The sequence below is a fragment of the Microcebus murinus genome, chromosome 1 (assembly GCF_040939455.1).
Source record: "Microcebus murinus isolate Inina chromosome 1, M.murinus_Inina_mat1.0, whole genome shotgun sequence".
Taxonomy (NCBI): domain Eukaryota; kingdom Metazoa; phylum Chordata; class Mammalia; order Primates; family Cheirogaleidae; genus Microcebus; species Microcebus murinus.
In genome coordinates, this window is record NC_134104.1 from 86,525,665 (window position 1) to 86,546,666 (window position 21,002).

Genomic DNA, 21,002 nt, shown 5'->3' on the forward strand with positions numbered 1-21,002 from the left:
GCAATCTCATAATAATCATATTGCCAACATTTATTGAGAGTTTACTATGTGCTACATAATGGGCTAAATGTTTTATATGATTTATCTCATTTAATCCCCACATTAAGCCTATGAGTAAAGTAATATTAAAAATATATTATTGTACTTAAAATATGTATCATGGAGAAGATTTTTCAGTCAATAATGAATGGATAAATCATTCTCATTTTAAAAAGGAGAAATGTGACTTAGTGGTCTTTCCTGGTCAAAGTCACCCAGCTAGCAATGGTTCAAGCCTTGATATAGTGTGGTGAACAACAGGTAGAAACACACACATATTCACATAGGAGTACAGAGAAAGGATCCTTAACTTTGCTTGACTAGGGAAGAAGAGGAGATTATAAAGAGGATGAAACTACATATTACCTCTTCCCAAATAAGGGCTGCCTTCTACTTCTCAGAGAGCACTTCCACAATAATTTGCATTTATCACACTGTGCTCTGATAGTCTGTTGACATAGTTTCTTCCCTAATTGTGAATCCCCTGAAGGCAATAATATGTCTTTGTCCATCTTTATCTTTCCAGTGCCTTGGATCACATCTTGTATAGTATAGGTATTGAATAAAAGTTTGTTGACTGAATAAATGACCAGAGAGAGCATGCTCTTGATTAACTAATAGATCAAATCTACACCGAAAGATAGCCTCCTAGTCTTGTTAGTATTTTCTAACACTTTACTGAAAATAAACTCCTTTGTATGAAGATCATGACTTACAACATCATTGTGTTTTATCCTGGATGCACAAGGTGGTAAGAAAATTAATCTTTTATATTATATATGATTACCTAGGAAGATGGTTATGGAATGAAAAATATTTGTCACATATATGGGTTTTATTTTATGATTTAATGACAAGATTCTATTGCTATTCATCAGCTAATAAAATTTACCCATCTATGCACAGTGAGTTGTTTATTGAATACAGCAAGATTGATTTTAGCTGTTTGGGCAGGTGAAAATTAAAACCACGCTTGCTTTGTTCCAGTGCTTGGTAGTATGCAAAGTAACAAAGGAACTAGAAAAGGAACTAGAATAGAATCAGTTGATATACTTCTTAAGAGTCAATGGTCAAGAATTGGTTCATACTGCCATTGCACTGCTCATAAAATATAGAATAATACAGAGAAGTTTAGCATGATACTGTCAGCTGTTACTATTGTAGTGATTTATGATATTTGAAACAGTGGCTTGTCTTTGTCAGAGATGGATTTAGCTGTGGTTATTATCTTATATAAGCAAAAATGAAATCAGCAATTTATACTTAATAAGATTAAGTGGAAGTAGCAACTAAAGTTGTTCCTTGATCATCACTGAATTAACATCCCAGCCATGTGGCCATCTTGAAATTTTAACTTGCAGTGATGGATCAGTTTCCTAGAGACTCAGGACTATTGTTGGGATCTCGTAATTTCTAAAGGGACATATACTTAATGCCTCATCTTCTCTTTCCATTAGTCTATTTCAATTTGTTAAAAGATAGCTACAGAGAAATCTGGCTGCCTTTGTCTACAGTATGGAATTCTGTGGAAATAAATAAATCTTCAGGGCTTGATGAAAAAGATGAATAACAGTAGTCCCCTTTATCCATAGTTTCTCTTTCCACAGTTTTACTTACCCATGATAAACTGCTATCCAAAAATATGAAAAATTTCAAAAATAAACAACTCATACGTTTTAAACCACGACCTTCTAAATAGCATAATGCAATATTGAGCAGTCCCACCCTGGTCTGCCCAGAATGTGAATCATCTCTTTCCCGCATATCTATACTGTATATACTATGTATCTGCCCATTAGTCACTTAGTTGCCATCTCAGTTATCAGATTGACTGTCAAGATATCCCAGTGCTTGTGTTCAAGTAAACCTTATTTTAATTAACAAAATAGCTCCAAAGTGTAAGAGTAGTGATGCCGACAACCATAACATGCTTTCTCTAAGTGAAAAGGTGAAAAGTTTTCAACATAATGACAAAAGAAAAAAACATCCTGTGCTGAGGTTGTTAATATCTATAATAAGAATGAATATTCTATCCATGAAATTGTAAAGAAAGAAAAAGAAATTTGTGCTAGTTTTGCTACTGCACCTCAAACTGGGAAAGTTACAGCTACAGTGCACATTATGTGCTTAGCTAAGATGGAAAAGGCTTTACATTTGTGGGTGGAATGCATGAACAGAAACATGTTCTGTCTGCAGTTGGGTTTGGTACTACCTGTGGTTTCAGGCATTCCCTGGGGGGTCTTGGATATATCCCCTGTGGACAAGGGGAGACTACTATAGTACAATCAGGGTCTCAAGGCTATAGAAAACATTAGATAATACAACTGCCAGTTTAGAGACTTGTGTCTAAATCTGGTTTCTGTTCCTTAATATTTTGTGTAAAAAACAATGACTCTTGAGTTGATATCAGACTCATTTTTTAAAATTTATCTGTAGGTTTTTACTGCTACATAGTATTTGCACATATTTATGGGATACATGTGATGTTTTGTTATATGTATAGAATGTGTAATGATCAGCTCAGAGTATTTAGCATATTCATCACCTTGAGTACTTATCATTTCCATGTATTGGGAACATTTCAAGTCCTTTCTTCTATTTTGAGATATACAATTAACTATAGTCACCCTATTCTGCTATCCAATGTTAGAACTTATTCCTTCTATCTAATTATGTTTGTACCCATTAACCTACCTCTCTTCATCCTCCCACCTTCAGTGGTTTTGTTTGTTGTTTTGTAAAAAAATACTAATAGCTTTCAAAAAGAATCAAAGTGAAATTGATTTGTTAGAAATGCAAAGGAATATATACTATTTTTCCTTTTCCTCAGGAATAGCAAAGAACATATTGGCTGTCTGCTTCTTGGACATCTTTATAAATAGCTTTAGAAATTCTATCCTAATACATTGCCATGCAGATATATAAATTAAGGCACAGTATAAATGAGACAAATTGAGGGGAATTCTACAGAAGAATTAGCTTATATGCTTAAAAAATGTCAAGATCATGAAAGACTAAAAACATTTTTAAAAGGTTGACACTCTTCTCCAAAAAGGGGAATGGTAGGGTTAGAGAGATAACTATAAAATAATATTTTTAGGACAATTGTCAAAATTTGAGTATGGAGAGTGGGTTGGACAAGAGCATTATATTAATATTTAAATTTCCTGATTTTGATAATTTAACTATGGTTAAATAAAAAAATTCCCTTGTTCTTAGAAAATATACACTGAATTATTTAGGATAAAAATTTGGTATCTCCAATTTATTGTCAGATTATTGAGATAATTTACTTTCAAATAATTCAGAGAGAAAGTGTATCTGAGGAAGTACAGAGAGTGAGCACAAGATGATTAAATAAATTACAATCACCGAATGTTAATAATTGATAAATCTAAGCAAAGGGTATGCATTTCTGTATGATTCCTGCAATCCTCTTGTAAATTGAAAATATCTTTAAAAATTATTTTAAAAGGCAAATTTGTATAATAGTAGAATTAAAAATAACATTTTAAGGAAAATCATATTAAGGTAATTTGTATTTGTATATGAAGTGCTAATAAAGCTTCCAAACATGCTAATTTGACTTTATTCTTGAACCAACTCTAAGATTTTAAATGTCTTTATTCCCATTTTAAAGATGGAGAAACTTGGAAACTCCTGTCTTTCAGTTCAAAAGATTTTGATTTGTAGTCTTTTCTGAGGTAACTATACCACTGTGCAAATTGCCCTCATTTAGGTCACAAAGGCAAGCCTGTGGTTTGTCCTGTGCTCACTAACCAGCTGTCAAGCTGTAAGAATTTGGGTGGCTGAAGATCAGTAAGCAGCTCTATAATTTAGAATCAATCTTCCAAGCTGTCTCATCTCTATTTTCATAGCATGTTATCAGTTTTCATTCCAAAGTTGTGCTAGCTCTTCTTGGCATGATCGATGGTGCAGGTGCACAGTTTTAGGAAAGAAACAATAGGACACCCCATTGGTTTATGCTGCATTACAAATAGAAAAGAGAAAAAAAACCAATATTAGACAAGTAGAATTGAGAAAATCATGTGGGAAATAAAATTTATTTTCATGCCTTCAGGAATTACATCAAAGAGTAGATATTTTATTTGAAAAGGTATAGGTGTTCTTTGGGGAAAGAAGGCAAGAAAGGGAGGAAGGTCTAGAAGTTCATATTTCCAGAATTCTTATGTCACTAGAATGTAAGAATTATCTTCTGAATTTAGACTGATTTTCTTTGCTTTAAAATTACTTGACTGATTCTTTATGTGTGATCAAATATTTTTAAAGAAATGGTATGTTCATAAAAATAATTTAGAGACCACAGATTTAATGTTTGCTATATATCCAGGAAAAATAGAGGACACAGTTTAAGTGTTAAATATGTAAGTTTAAGTGTTACATATCTGATCAATTGTTTCACTCTATCATTTAGCAAATATTCATCAATTCATACAAAACCAGAAAAGCATGATGGCTGAAAGAATGGATTCTGGAGCCAGAATATTTGGGTTCAATGACAGAGTCTATCACTTAGAAACTGTGATTCTGGGCAAGTTTCTTAATCTCTACGGACCTCACTGTCTTCATTTGTAAATTGGAAATAATGATTGAACATGTTGGGATGATTAAAAGTATAAATATATATAAAACTCTTAGAATAATGCTTGGCACATTGTTGGCACTCAATAGATTTTGATTTTTATTATTCGCAGAATTAATCTGACAAATATTTATTGAATATCTAGTATTATCCAGGTAATCCATAGTAAGCATGGGATTACATGGTTGTCATGTGTATCAAATTTATTGGGAAATAAAGAGGTGATTCAGAAAAAGATTCTGCCTTAGTATGTACATCAGTTATCCATATTGCATATACCAAGTCTCCACCCCCAGTTCAAAACTTAATACCTTAAATAATAAACATTTATTATTTTATAGTTTTGTTAGGTAGATAGTGTGGGATTCTGGGTCTCCTAGGGTTGAAAGTGGGTGTAGTTGTAGTTCACCCTACCCTCTCAATTGGGCTTTCAGAGAAGCTCATGGGAGATCTGCATGTGTAGTAAGACTCAGGTCACATAACTCCCAACTGTCCAATCAAAGTGGTTCCATAGTGACTTCTAAGCCACAAAGGAGGTCCCAATTTGGACACTATAAAACAAGACCCAGACCATAACCAAGCCCTTTTCCTCTCTCTTTTTGCTGTGACAATGGGTCTGGTCATCATCTATGGAGTATGCATCTCGCTCTGTAAATCTATATCTTACTCTTGCTCTATAATCCTATCTTTCTCTCCTCAATAAACGTTATTTTCAAGCTTGCCTTACTCTGGTGTGTCTGGTCATTCTTTGGTCATGAGCACACCAAGAACTGACATTTCAGACTGCTACCTGACAGTTTCTGTGGGTTAGGAATTCAATGACTTGGCTGGGTGCCGCCACCACTAAGTCTCTCATAGGCTACAATCCAGGTGTCAGCTGTGACTGAAATCTCATCTGAAGGCTTGACTCTGGGAGTATCTACTTTTAAGCTTTCTCATTTGTGCTGGTAATGTTCAATTTCTCACAAACCATTGGACTTAGGGCCTCAGTTTCCTACTGTGTGTTGGCTTGAGGCCTCTTTTAGTTCCTTGCTACATGAGATTTTCTAGAGGGCACCTCACAACATGGCAGCTGCCTTCTCTTAGCATGAGCAAGCAAGAGACCAAGGGGGAGCCCACAAGAAGAAAGGTAAGTCTCTTTGTAATCTAATCTTGGAAGTGACATCCCATAACTTCTACCATATTCTAATTGTTAGAATTGAGTCACCAGCTCAGCCCACAATCAAAGGGAGGCAAGTACATTACAGGTGTAACAGAGGTAAAGGTTGAAAAAAGTACAAGTAAATGTTTTATAAGTTTTCCCTCTACCCTCCTGCCAACCTTTTTTGGTGAATAAAACCTGCATTCCTTCCCTCAGGCTGGTAATCAAAGAGCCAGGAAAATGTTTTTTGCTATTTGTTGTCTAATATTTTAAACTACCAGAGATGGCTGAATAGAATTGTCCAGACAAGGGTTATAAGACCACCATACTGCAGATAGGATCAACCAAAACCACCAGTTATAGTTAAACAGCAATAGCCCAGAACTATGGCTTATGACATTGGTCACACAGACCTAAGCCCAGCTGCTGAAAATTCACCTTTTTTTTTTTTTTTTTTTGAGACAGAGTCTCACTTTGTTGCCCAGGCTAGAGTGAGTGCCGTGGCGTCAGCCTAGCTCACAGCAACCTGAAACTCCTGGGCTCAAGCGATCCTTCTGCCTCAGCCTCCCGAGTAGCTGGGACTACAGGCATGCACCACCACGCCTGGCTAATTTTTTTGTATATATATTAGTTGGCCAATTAATTTGTTTCTATTTATAGTAGAGACGGGGTCTCGCTCTTGCTCAGGTTGGTTTCGAACTCCTGAACTCAAAGGATCCGCCCGCCTCGGCCTCCCAGAGAGCTAGGATTACAGACGTGAGCCGCCTGAAAATTCACCTTTTAAAAAGCCCTATGTTTCTGCTTAAAGGCAGGATGGCGAGCTTTGAGATGTAAGTCCACTGCCCCCACATTTGCTGGCAAATTAATAAACTTCTCTTTCCTTTTCCTCAAACCACTTGTCCTCATTCTTCATTCTCATTGATTCAGCCTTGGGGACAAGTACTGAACTTTTGGTAATAGGAGCCCTCCAGAATAGAAAAAAAAGATATAGCTAAATAACCCTCACATGAGGTAGTGATAAAAAGAGAGTCATAAAGGCTATACCAAACTAGGGATTCCTGACACATGGATAAAGGAATCTGAGAACAGACCACTATATTCTTTTGGGTTTACCTATATCAGTGAGGAGAATTGCTGAACATACTCTAATAATCTTTATGACTCTATTGGAGACCATAACTTTCATGTACCAGATGCTCTAAAAAGGTTAATATAACAGAAAACAACTCAGACAGAAATAGGCTTCATTGGGACATAATTTTGGCAAGGGTAACATCTATCTGGTTTTGCTTACTCTGAGCAGTAAAATGTTGCTAATAAAGGTGCCACTTAGTCCAGGTGAGGATTGAAGAGTACCAAAATATGCCACTCCAAATATATCTTTCTTTAGCATACAGATTATTTTGATTAAAAATAATTGAGAAACAGTTGATCTAGAAAAAACTCTTTAGCTCCCTCTAAGTTCCCAAATTAGAATGTAAATTTCCCCTTTTGTAAAAGAAATTTCCATTTGTAAAGGTATCTTCTTACCAAGAAGAAAGCTACTCAAGTCTTATCACCTGATAGATCATATCTGCATAAAAAGACAATCCTGATTTACCATGTATATTCTACTCTTGCTTTCCTGTAATTTGCTTCCCCAACCCAGAAGCTCAAAAGGCTTTTCCCCTTCTTTACCTTAAACATGGCATATAAGCCTCAATCATCTGTCCACCTCCTTGAGGTTCTATCTCTGCAAATTACATATGTAGTAGTTTCATTAGAATATAGTTTCCTAAATCTATTTCAAACATTTGGCTTGTTTGTTATATCGAATAGTTACTGGCACCTCTTCCTCAACGAACTGATTTCCTGTAGAATAGTCAGAATTAATTTTGAAGAAATCTTGATATATAATGAGTCATATATAAAATAGTAAAATAATCAGTGAAGTTAAGTCCATTTTTTTCAAGGCTCTTGGGAGTGGGAAGACAGTATACTTTTTTATTCAGCATTTCTTATATAATTTTATATCTTGACTTAAAAGTTCTAAATTTTGCCCGTATTTTATATATTGGCATATATAACTCTAAACCCAATAAGTCTTATTCCTTATTTCCTGATAACTTGAGAATTATTTAAGAATTATTGGTAACCGCTTCTGTTCTGCTTTGGATATAGTTCTGAGTTTACCATGAGATCTTAAAGATTTCATTCTGCTTTGGAATTCAGTTAAAGCCTTTGACTTTAGCTTCAGACAAACATATTCATCCTAGTGTTTTGTAAGAAATAATGTTCTTTCCTCTGGAACCACCCTGATGTCACAGAGTATGACCCTGACAAGCACAGCCTGCTCTTTCACCTGAGACAAGATGGCCCTGCCCCTATCCTGTGCTTTTCCAAAGGGTTGGTTTTACCTGGCCTAGTCCTTTCAGTTTCTGGCCCAAGGTTTAATATATTCTAGAATTGTGTTCTCAAGATAAAATAGGAAAGATTTATTTATAGTATCTTGTTTACACAAATGCAAAGAGAGGGTAATTCATTCATTTACTAATGTTTCCCTCCCTCTGGGCATTAGCAATGACCTCTCCATGACAAAACAAAGTAGATTAATTCCAGCAGAAATAAAAACGCATTTGAATTATTTAGGTGAAAGTTTGAACTTCGCTTAAGTTAATGAGATAATATTTCAATTCACCACTTAACTTATAAAGCCAGAACAAAAAAAATAAAAAATAAATTAAAAGAATGTTGATGAAGGTAGGGTACAGTGTTTATTCCTTCTTGGATCTAAATATAGACTCCACCAAGTGTGGTCTTTGCCAGTAAATAGATAATTTAAAATAATAATAATAATTCCATGTAAGCAAATCCAACCCAATATTATTTTGACTTCAATGTAAAAACACTTTACGTACCCTGGTAAAATTCCAACATACACTATCTTTAATCCCAGTAATTTATAATTTTATGGTTTCTGTGCTGTACTTAAAATGTTGCTTACTTTAATTAGCTTATGGTCAACAGTATCTTTAATTAGAAATATTGGTAATCTGTGCCCCGAAGCATTTCACTGAGTGTCTTTATGATTCCAGAATGATTATCCTAATGAATAGGATGATAAAAAGTACCATTAAGCAGAAATGAAATAGAATACCCATCAGGGCAAAAATAATATTTTTCCACAAAAGGACAATTTGTGCTTAGAATACAATATTTAGAATATAGTATTAAAAGTATTGATAAGTTGAAGAGTGTTTCTTTGAAATTTTATCAATAACAAATATCTGATATTGTGATTTAGGTCTGACAATTCAAGGTAAAGTCTCTACCATAAACGATCCAGAGTTATCCTAAAATATGGCCAATCCATTGAAAAATTTCAAATAGCATCAATAATATTGCTGAAACTGGCTAAAATTGATATGAGTAATATAGAAAGATGTGAGAAAATCACTGGTAGTCTGTGTTTAAAAAGAAATTCACTATTGGGAATAGAAGGAGAAAATCAGCCTGAGGTTCGTTCTTGGTGTGCTTGTCAGGTGCGTACATTAAAACGGGTAGTGGTTATTTACAATCTTTATATTGAGATAGTTTTGTTTTCATTAGCAATCCTTTCTTGGGAGTGCTTTCAGAATCACTAGTGGTACTTTGTATATCCCATAGTGTTATTCAAGATTTACAGTATTTCACTAAACATAATGAAACATATATGCGTGAGCAGAGAGATATCACTTTTTACTGCAATACACAATTTACTAGAGAGATGAACTGCTCATGCAGAGATGATTAGGATCACATGGCATTTTAAGTGGATATTAGCAACACTTGTGCTCACTGCAGTAGCAACAGGAGATGGCTACAAAATAATTATAGTTGTAGAGTGGGTACCATAGTTAATTTTATGCAGTTATGATTTCATACTGTATCTTTATGTTTGTTTACATTTCTCTTGACTGGAAATGGTGTCATATATGGTCTGCAATTGTTTGTATAAGTTTTGATAAATTTAACTTTTTATAATAGATTTGTATATATGTTATGATAGCAAATGATAAAATAGACTAATATCTACACATATTTTATGCATTTATGACATACCAAGTTTTTCTTAATTTTCTTAATTTTTTTGATATTTCTAGGCTACATGGTACATGTGAGATGTTTTTCAAATTTTCACAAATCTCTAAAAAGTTTTCCAATAAACTTATTCAAAAGAAGCCACATATAAGTGGACCCATGTAGCTCAAACCCGTATTGTTCAAGGGCCAACTGTAATATTTGGAATTCACTTTAAAGTAATCCAGGTAGGTAGGGCATAGATGAAAAATAAATGTCCATAAATTGGTGAATTTTTGAAGCTGGATGATAGGTACCTGAGGTTTTACTATCTAGTCTCTTTTCATTTGTTTATATATTTGAAAATTTCCATAATAAAATTTTTTTCAAAGTGAAATAACACTAATTTTCACACCTAGCAGAGGGTCAATAGTGTCCTATGGCATATTGAAGGTACATGTTTATTTCTCATTAAGATATTTTTAATGGGGGTGATATAGGTTTGGAATTGTTTTGCTTTGTGAATATTTACCAAAGCTGTCTTAGTGACTTCATTTTATTTACTCAGAATACTGTGCCTACCTGGTTTATGGAGGAACTGTTTGTATGCCTTTTTTTTTTCTTATTTATTAATAGGTAAATAACCATAAAGAACTACATATTTAAAGAAATTATATGATAAATAAGTGTGCATTATAATGACTTATATATTTGCATTATAGATATAGATTATTTTAAATATTATTGGTTAAAATCAGAGGTGACTAAAATAGTTTTGGGGGTCAGGACACACCATTCCAAAATATAATTATAGTAGACCAGAAGATGCCATCGCGAAATACACTTCTGTGGCATATTTTGAGCTGGTTATTCCGAGAAACTGTAGACACAGGAGTAGCTCTGAAAAGCTGTCATTTTGTAAAAGAAATTTAATCTATAAAAGAAATCTACATTAGTAAAGTATCTGTATCAGGAAGAGGGCTGCTCTGCAATCACTTTTATTACCTGGGAGACTCTATTTGCCTAACAGGACAACCATTATTCACCATATAATTACTCCCCTCATAACTTGTATAGCCACCACCCTCCAGAATCCCCAAGGTCCTATTCCTTTAACTTATTTGTCATGAATCTTCCCCCCAGGGAGTCTCATCACCCAGGAAAGAGTAACTTTATCTCAGGAGAGGAGATAGGAGGTCTTACCAAGTTCAGACAGACTTTACCACAGGTTATCACCTATTCTTCTGAGGGCCATTCATCCTTTCTAAAAATCTTTTACTCTCCCCTACATTGCCTACAGCCCCCCTACCCTCTTCCCAAAGAAGAGCTTATGTAACCTTCTAGATGTCACTGGGTTTTCCAGTATTCACTTTTCTTTCATGTGCCGCCCTCCTGCACATAATACATTTGTATACTTTTTTCCTGTTACTGATTTTTAATTTTTTTAAAAGTTTAATTAATTTTTAATTGCTACATATTAGATGTATATATTTTCCAGGTACATGTGATCAGTTGATACATTCATATAGCCAAATCAGGGTAATTGGGATACCCATTACCTTAAATATTCATCTTTTCTTTAAGCTACGAGCATTCAAATTATTTTCTTCTAGCTATTTTGAAATGTATAATTGATTATTAATGTTAACTACAGTCACTCTACTGATCTATTGAACACCAGGTCTTGTTTTTTCTAAGTATATATTTGTACCCATTGATCAAACTCTCTTATGTCAACTTAATTCATAGCGTAGCCTAAGAACCTAGAAGTGTGGAGGGAAGCCATCTTTCAGTTCCTTACCATATGTAAATAGGTACATAATTATATATTCTTAAAAAAGAAAAAAAAAAAACTAAGAGTAAGGTGAGACAGAAATAGAGAATTTCAGAATGTAATCCATTATAGAAGTTTTTCTTTAAATTTTAAGGTAGATTAGACAAAAATGCAATTTGCTAGCAAGATTGAGGTAATTTGGGAGACATTCATGATAATGACAGGTTGTATCTTTTTTCTTTGTTATATGTCATCTATTTATACATGAGTTAAATGATGAAATAGAAGTTTGGAGCTTGAATGTCAAGATTAGTCAGATTATAAATGGTCATACAATGCCTACACTCAAAGTGTCCTGATTGCGCATATATGTGAATTGGTGGGAGGTCCCATCTTGACACAGGACTCTGTCCTTAGCTATGGTATGCTCAACATGACCTAAATGAGGCCTTAAGAGTAGCTGCTCATTGTTTTCTTGCCTTCTACATGGTAAAAGAAACATTGTATTCCCCACTTCCATTATTACTTATTCTTAATTTCTGGAAAATGAATTTGTTAATAACAATGAAGTATTTTGTACAAACAAATTTATGAAAAATTATGATTTAGTAATCAGGGTATGAGTATATTGTATTTGAAGTACTATGCATGCATATAAAAACTTATTTTGTATACAATATAAGCCTAAAGAATATATCACTACTCTTGTTAGGTAGATAGCATGGGAGTCTGGGTCTCCTAGGGACAAAAGTGGGTGCTGTTGCTTTGGTGCAAAGGCAGGACCCCCATGTTGGTCCTGCCTCACCCTAATCCTCTCCATACTTGGGGGAGGAGAGAACACCTACGAATCAGCCAATCACACCAGCTGCAAAATAATACAACCAAGCAGCATAGGTACCATAGAGTCTGGAAATTGATCTAGAACAACCTGCATGTGTAGTAATGCAACTCCCAACTGTCCAATCAAAGAGGTTCCATGGTGACCCTTGAACCACAAGGGAAGTCCCAATCCAGCCACTATAAAACAAGACATAGACTATAACCAAGCCCCTTTTGTACTCTTCCTTTTGCTCTCCCTTTGCTACAACAGTGGGTCTGGTCATCATCTGTGGTGTATGTATCATGCTCTCTAAACCTATACCTTGCTTTATAATCCTACCTTTCTCTCCTCAATAAACTTCGTTTCGTGCTTGCCTAACTTTGGTACATCTGGTCATTCTTCAGTCACGAGTGCCCTAAAACCAACATTTTCAGACTAAAACCTGATATCCTTTCTTTTGATATCCAAGTCACAAAAGAAACTAAACCTGATTTATAATGATTAAGTTAAATAAATCAAGGAAACAAAGCTATGATAATTTAAGACAATACTGATGATATAATGAAATCAAGCATCTTCCCAAATTGTGGGCACTTTTCATATTTTCCAATATAACTATCTAAGAAAATTCCTCAAATGAATACAGAATCTGTGTTATCAATATCTAGGGGATTCTAGGAAACCAACAGAAATCTTTTTGCAGCTCAAATTCAAAATGAGAAATTACCATTATAATATATAAGAAAATGCAAAGAATAGGAATATATACTCTTATGGTAAAAAGAAGAATGCATTTGGCGATCCCACAGAGATAATTCCTTCACTAGTGATAAGCTCTCAGGCAGAGGATAATAGACACATAGGAACAAGGAAGGAGAGAAAAGAGAGACTCAATATTACTAAGCTATTACCAAAATAAATAGTCAAAGAATAAGGATATCTGATTAGTTACAAGGGCCTTGAGGCAAGAAGCAGGCATTCAAGTGAAAACAGGATTATATGGAACAAGGATGATAAAAACTACACAGTACAAATCTGACAGAACTAGAATTATTACCTTAGTCACAGTGGTAAATGTTATTACTAGTTGATTACTGAGAAACAACTGGAGAATATTAGTAGAACTCACAGCACATCTATAGTTTGTTACATATAACTATGTAATTAACTGTATCTCTCTCTCTTCATTACAGAGTGAGGATTTGGTAATTCTCAACAAATGCTATAAACCATCTTCATAATACTTTGTGTGAAAGAACTTATCTAGTTTAATTGGCTGAGGGTAGGAAAAACATTTTTCCTTCTACTCTCCTAGGTCCACTGGCTGGGCCCACAAATCAAAGTGATAAGAAACATTAACAAGTGGAAATAGAAAACAGATTTAATTACATATTTCTAGGGAATATGTTGGTCAGAGGGTCCAAAGTTTTATTTAGGAAGGAAGAATAAGTTTTAGTGATTTACTTCATAGCATGCTTACTATAGTTAATAATAATGTATTACACATTTCAAAATGACTCAAAAAGTAGATTTTAAATGTTCTCACCACAAAAAAATAAATATGTGAGGAGATAGATATGTTAATTAGCTAGATTTAATTAATCTATAATATATACATATGTCAAAACATCACATTATGCCCCATAGTTATATATAATTGTTACTTACCAATTAAATATAAAATAAAATTTAAAAAAGAAAAGAAAAACGTGATCCAAAACATACGAAGTATTAATTTAAATGTGATCTTTTGAATAAATTAATAATGCTATAATTTTTAATTCTAAGATGATTTACTTATAATAGTGATTTCTTAATTCAGGTATGTAAACATTTGGACAACTAAAAATATTGAAAGGCCATTGTCAAATGTACATTCCTCTAGTAATAATAATAAAGAATGTATATATAATAGAAAATACAGATAATAACAAGTGATGGAAAGGATGTGGAGAAATTGGAACCCTTGCATATTGCTGGTGGCAATGTATAATTGTGCAGCCTTCTTTGGAAAATAATATGAAAGTTCTTCAAAAAGTTTAAACAGAGAATAGTTAACATATGATCCAGAAATTCCACTACTAGTTATACACCCAAGAAAATTGAAAACATATATTCACACAAAGACTTGTACACAAATATTCATATCAGTATTATTCATAATAGCCCAACAGTGGAAAAACACAAAATGTCCATCAACTAATGAATAGATAAACCAAATTTTCCATCGATATGATGGAAAATTATTTGGCCATAAAAATGAATGAAGTACCAATATATGCCATCATATGAATGAACCTTGAAAATACTATGTTAGATAAAAGAAGACAATCACAAAAGACAACATATTGTATTTTGTAATTTATATGAAATGCCCAGAATAGCAAAGTCTATAGAATCAGAAAGTATATTAGTGGTTGCCAGAGACTAGGGGGAAAGAGAAATGAAGGGTGACTGCTAACAGTATGGGATTTCCTTTTGGGGTGATGAAAATGTTTTAAAATTAGATGGTGATGCTGGTTGTACAACTTTGTGAATATACTAAAACACACTTAATTGCACATTTTAAAGTGGTGAATTTTGTGATATGTGACTTATGTATCAATAAAGGTGATTACCATGGAATAGTTAATCTTTTTTAATGATAGTTTAAGCCTTCAGGATTAGAGAGATGACACTGGAAGGGATCTGCTAAGGCACCAGGATGACATTGGTATCAGCACCTGTAAATATGCTCTGACTTTTCTTTATATATGGTAAAATATGAATATGAAATAACTATTAATCAGTATCTCAGGAATACAAAAGAGGGAGTAATCACTGAAATGATTTCCAAAAAGATTTACATGAAAATAAATCTTGAAAGCTAAGACTAGCAGAGAAAGAGAAAAGATATTAAGATCAAGGGGAAAGTATGACCCAGCCCACAGAAGTAATATGTTAGACATGCTTCTTAACTTTCTAGGAGTAAAGCTTTTTATTTCACCAATACAAAACACACAATTAACCTATTGAATGTACAAAGTACATTATAATTTTCAAATTTGAATGGACTTCCATATATACTGTTTGTTGCAGTTATAAACTTTTTCTAGGATGTAGGTTAAGAATTATTATCTACCTGGACCTAGCAAAAAAAAAAAAAAAAGAGAGAGACAGAGAAGAAAAAGAATAAAAAGAAGAGACATAATAGTATATCTTTTAAATACCAAACATTGTATAGAATATAATTTCTTGTCAATAATTTAATTCTAGATAAATATATGTTATGTATCTCTGTATACTCATTAGCCTTATGCAGAGATAAGTAGGTATTTGATAGTTATCAAATAAATAAATTAATGAATGACTTAAAAATGAGAATTAAAATAATGCAATAATGTGTTTCCATGAAGATATTTTTAAATTAGCAATTTAAAAATTTTATTTCTGTTTGCTAGACCCAGATTTCAAGATAATGATTTTCTTTTTTTTTTTTTTTTTTTTTTTTTTTTTGAGACAGAGTCTCACTTTATTGCCCAGGCTAGAGTGAGTGCCGTGGCATCAGTCTAGCTCACAGCAACCTCAAACTCCTGGCTCAAGCAATCCTCCTGCCTCAGCCTCCCAAGTAGCTGGGACTACAGGCATTCGCCACCATGCCCGGCTAATTTTTTGTATATATATATTAGTTGGCCAATTAATTTCTTTCTATTTATAATAGAGACGGGGTCTCACTCTTGCTCAGGCTGGTTTCGAACTCCTGACCTCGAGCAATCCGCCCGCCTCGGCCTCCCAGAGAGCTAGGATTACAGGCGTGAGCCACCGCGCCCGGCCTAAGATAATGATTTTCTTTACTAGAAGTAAACATAAATGTATCAGAAGTATAAAAACTTGAGAGTTGGTACCCTGAAAAAAGTCCCTACTTAAAAATTTACAACTATCATAAAAAGAATTCAAAATTGTTCAACTCTGGAGCCATTTTTATATTCATATTTGATGTAGAGTAAGCAAAAATTGAAAAGATAATTTGTCATTGTTTGTTTTACCTATTTAAATTCTAGTCTATAACTTCCTGTTAAAAGAGTACTCCATTTCTCTTTTCTAAATGAGAGTTTATATTAGATAGTAGAAAATGTTTTGAAGTAAGCTATATCTGTTTTTAATTCTGACTTTATGCTACACTAGATGTGACCTTGGTTATATTACTTAACTTCTTATAGTCATCACAAATGAAAAATAAAGGAAAGGGATGCTCAAATCAAGATCACAACTATTTATTAAGATTAAATGGCATCAACAAACTAATGTGAAATAGATCATAGATCTAAGTGTAAAACCTAAAATTATCAAACTTCTCAAAGAAAATATATGAAAAAATCTTTGCAACTTTAGATAAAAATTTCTTAGATTAAGATTTAAAAAGTATAATCCCTAAAGGAAAAAATGGATAAGTTGGACAAGGAAAATTTAAAGCTTTTGGTCTTTGAAAGTCACCTTTATGAAAATAAAAAGGCATGCTAGAAAACAAGAGGCAATAAGACTATCCAATTTTTAAAATATGGGCTATGGACTTGAACAGACATCTTTTAAAAAATTATTTGAATGGTTAATAATTTCTTGACAGTATACTGATCATTAGGGAGACACAATCTATCACCACACTGAGATAGTGCTACGTAGTCATTAGAAAGGCAAAATGTAAAAAAAACTGACCATATCTAGTTTGGGGAAGCACATGTAATGTATAATGGTCTAGTGAGAATGTAAAATTGTACAACCACATTGAAAAACTTCAGTTTCTTATAAAGTTTAACATACTTCTACTAAACCCAGCAATTCCATTATAAGTATTCCTCCAGAAAAATGAAAACATATATCTACACTAAGACTTGTACATGCATGCTCATAGCAGCTTTATTTTTAATACCCCCAATTGGAAACAACTCAAATGTTTACCACTCTTATCTTCTGGGATTTTGTACATGCTATTTCCTCTGACTTGAAAATGGTTTAATTCTTCCTTTCAACAGGAAATCTACTTATCCTTCAGGCATAAGCCAGAGTTTGCACTTCGCAAGGAAGCTATCCCTGGCCCTTTTCCTAAAATGTGGGTTAGATTCTTCCCAAGCAATCTTACAGCCTTTATACTTAACCTCCATTGTATATTTTCTACACAGTGCTGCAAATGTTTGTTAACCTGTAAGCGACTGCAAACTGGGACTGTTTGCAGTTTTGCTGCTGATTCTCCAGTGTTTCGAATCATTCTTTGATTCAACATAATAGTTTTGAGTAGCTACTACATGCCAGGCAATAGGGACACAGCAGTACAGAAAACAAGATCTCTGTCTTGTGGAATTTAGGACAGTCTTTTAGGATACATAGTAAGTTCTCAATAAATATATGTTTAATCAATGAATGAATGCAAAAAAATAATTTAGAGTCAATTCACAATTTATAAAAGAATGGCTGCATTTAAAATAAAATATTAAGATGAAGTACCTCCTTTGTTTTACACTCATTGAGGCTTATCAAATTCAATAATATTTTCAGCCAATACATGCATCTCAGGTCTTTCACTAAATTTATTCCATAAAACAGTACTAAAAGCATCTTTCTAAATTCAGTTAATCCAATTCATAAATAGTGATAAGAAGCATTCAAGCCACTTACATGAAAGTGATATTCTGGAGGGAAAATAAAAATCTACTTGGATTAGCTCCACAATTAAACTTATATAACCTCTAAAATAACAAAACATGTAGAAGTTGTATTCAGTGCTTAGTTTTAAAGTAATCTGGAGGTAATTAGGAACTCATAAATATCCTATGAAAATTAATTATAGCACTAACCAATATAATGCAATGTGAAAAACAATTGTTTCAGCATTTATGATGGCATAATGATGTTTCTCATCTCTAGAAAGTGAAAGCAACATACATACCCAATCCAATAAATGCATTTCAGCAAACTTTAAGGTGATCATAATTAATCATCTCTTATAAGTAAAATGAGATTTGCATACTTGAATTAATAATTTTTTTGTAATCTTCTGTTAAGATTGGAAATTGGATTAATTAAACGGTGTGGCACCTTTAAATATAGTCTATTCTTTCGATTCAGTGAGATACTTTGACCTCTTCACATTTTCAATGTACATATTTTAGGACAGCTACTTTAATACTCTTTTCTGGGGAATAGTAATATCCTATAAAAATATTAAAAATTGTTTTATGGTGTGATAAAGAGAGGTCAAAGAAGTTTAGGAAATATTAGATTAAGCAAAATTAAAATGGCTAATTTATTGAATGAATTATCAGATCCTTATTATCTTGACATATTACTGATTCTCAAATAAAAGGAAAAAGAATATCTCATTTTCCATTCAGCTATAGAATGTTTTTTAACCTACCACAATTTTTTTCCACAAAACTCAATTTCTTACTCATTTCTAAAATTTGTAAGTAAAAAATATTGAACATAAATCTTTTATAATACCCATTCTTTTTAGACTATAATACATTTGAGCTTTAAAAAATGTGGTTTTATGGCTTACACAGAAGTCAGCAAACTTTTTATTTAAAGGGCCAGATAGTAAATATTTTTGTGGGACATGCAGTCTCTGTCACAACTACTCAGACATTGTATCCTGAAAGTATCCATAGACAATAAATAAGTGAATGGGCATGGTTATGTATGAATAAAACTTGTTTTCAAAAACAAGCAGTGGGCCATATTTTTCAAATCTCTATTTCAGACAGTGGAAATAGTTTCCAAAATAAGAAAAGGAATTTAAATCTGCTGCGAGAAACTATATTAAATTATATACTGAAGGCTAAGAAAAAATTCAATTCAGATTTCTAGCTTTAAAATAGAATTTTTTAAATCTATCAATCTTAATATTGCAAAATGTTTAGCTCAAAGAGTAACAATTTCTTATAAACATGGGAAATTTATGTCATTGGTTAGTGGTCTTTTCTAAATTCCATAAAAAACAGATGGCAAAATTCTATATTAAATGGCTATACATTCTAAATGTGACATACACAGGGTTTAAGAATTTCCATTATTTTCTTAAAAAATCATATTAAAAAGTACCAAACAGAAAGATTTGAGTTTACAAATATTTATTTCACAAGCATGATGATTTTTGCCTTAGACCACCAGGCATGTGTTTACCGTTCAAACTCTTCAATTTTTAAGCAAGTATGAAATCATGTCATACTGTTTCATGAACCATTTGAAAAGGTTTCTTCATGTTTGACTTCATTTATTTATCTATTTTTAGTTAGGACTCTTTCCTTGAACCATTTTCAGTGCTTATCTAAACAGCATGCTTTTATCCTGGAAGGTGGAAAATTATAAGAGTACTTCAATTCTCTAAGGTGTTCCCCTCCTGTGGTACGGATATCCTAAATTAAGAGCTTCCACTGAAAGTGTTTAAGATTCTGAATCAAAGATAGGACAAGACACAGCAGTTAGTCCAAGAGAAGGGCAAGTGATCAGTATGGTAGTAAGTGGGTTAATAGGAAAACTAGGGCACCCAGGACCATCCTTCAAAGAGAGCAATCTCATCACACTAACAGGTGGCATCAAAATTCCAGCCATCAGGACTGCTGCAGCCTGTACCTGCTGCTGCTCTCACTGTCCCAACCTGCAGTCACTTGTTGCTCAAAACAAAACACATGTCACACAAAAACTTTCACTCAGCTCTTCTTTGAATCTTATTCACAGCAAACATTATAAATCAGTTACCTTCTAAGACAAAAAAATAAAGAATCAATTTTTAGCTGTTTAAGCCAGATCATTTATATTTTTTGTGAGCTCTTATTGAAAGGAACTGAAACACTATCTATACTCACTGTAGCTCTATAATATCATCCTGATAGACATTTAGTAAACAAGTGAACTAAGAAATTAAAATACATATTTTATTAAGAACACTTAAACAGTATTAAATATTAAAAAGTAGCAAAATTCTACTATTCAGAAGATTATTATGAATCATCTCTAATAAATATAGAACTTTTGAGAAACGAAACAAATATAAAGATACACCTGTGAGAAACTTTTAAATGTAGAAAATATTTTTAGAAAAAAACGCTAAATTTATTTGTAACTGAGTTTCTTTATATGGGAGCAATATATATTGCATTTTTATGCCTTTTCCCTCTCCAATTAAAATCTGAATTGTCAAATAGAACTATAATAATTGTTTTATATAGAAAATAAGTATAAACATTAATATTTTAAATCACTACCTAGGAAAAGAACCTCATAACTAAAATTACTTTACAAATCCAAAAGAAACAATTTATCCCATCCCTATAATTATAGAAAGTTTGTTAAAAAGGTATGAGATTATATTTTATTAATATTATCTAAAGTATAAGATGATGGTGAAGTATTTATAATATGCGATAAAATATATTTTCACATTGTTCATTATAAGACCTTCTTTTTTTAGCATTTTACATAACATTAAAAATGAGATTAGGTACACAGTCTCATACCTAATGCCTTATACAGAAAAGGGTAACTTTTACTTATTCTTCTGCATTGATTTTTTGTCATAAATAAGAAATATTTACATAGAAAAAAGATTCTAGAA

The 21,002-nt window shown here is 32.8% G+C and overlaps 1 protein-coding gene across 3 annotated transcripts in view; it reads right to left on the reverse strand.

The window, feature by feature from the left end:
* NAALADL2 (N-acetylated alpha-linked acidic dipeptidase like 2) overlaps positions 1–21,002 on the reverse strand; it is a 1,254,620-nt gene that overhangs the window by 392,806 nt on the left and 840,812 nt on the right. The gene's annotated exons all lie outside the window — the stretch shown is intronic.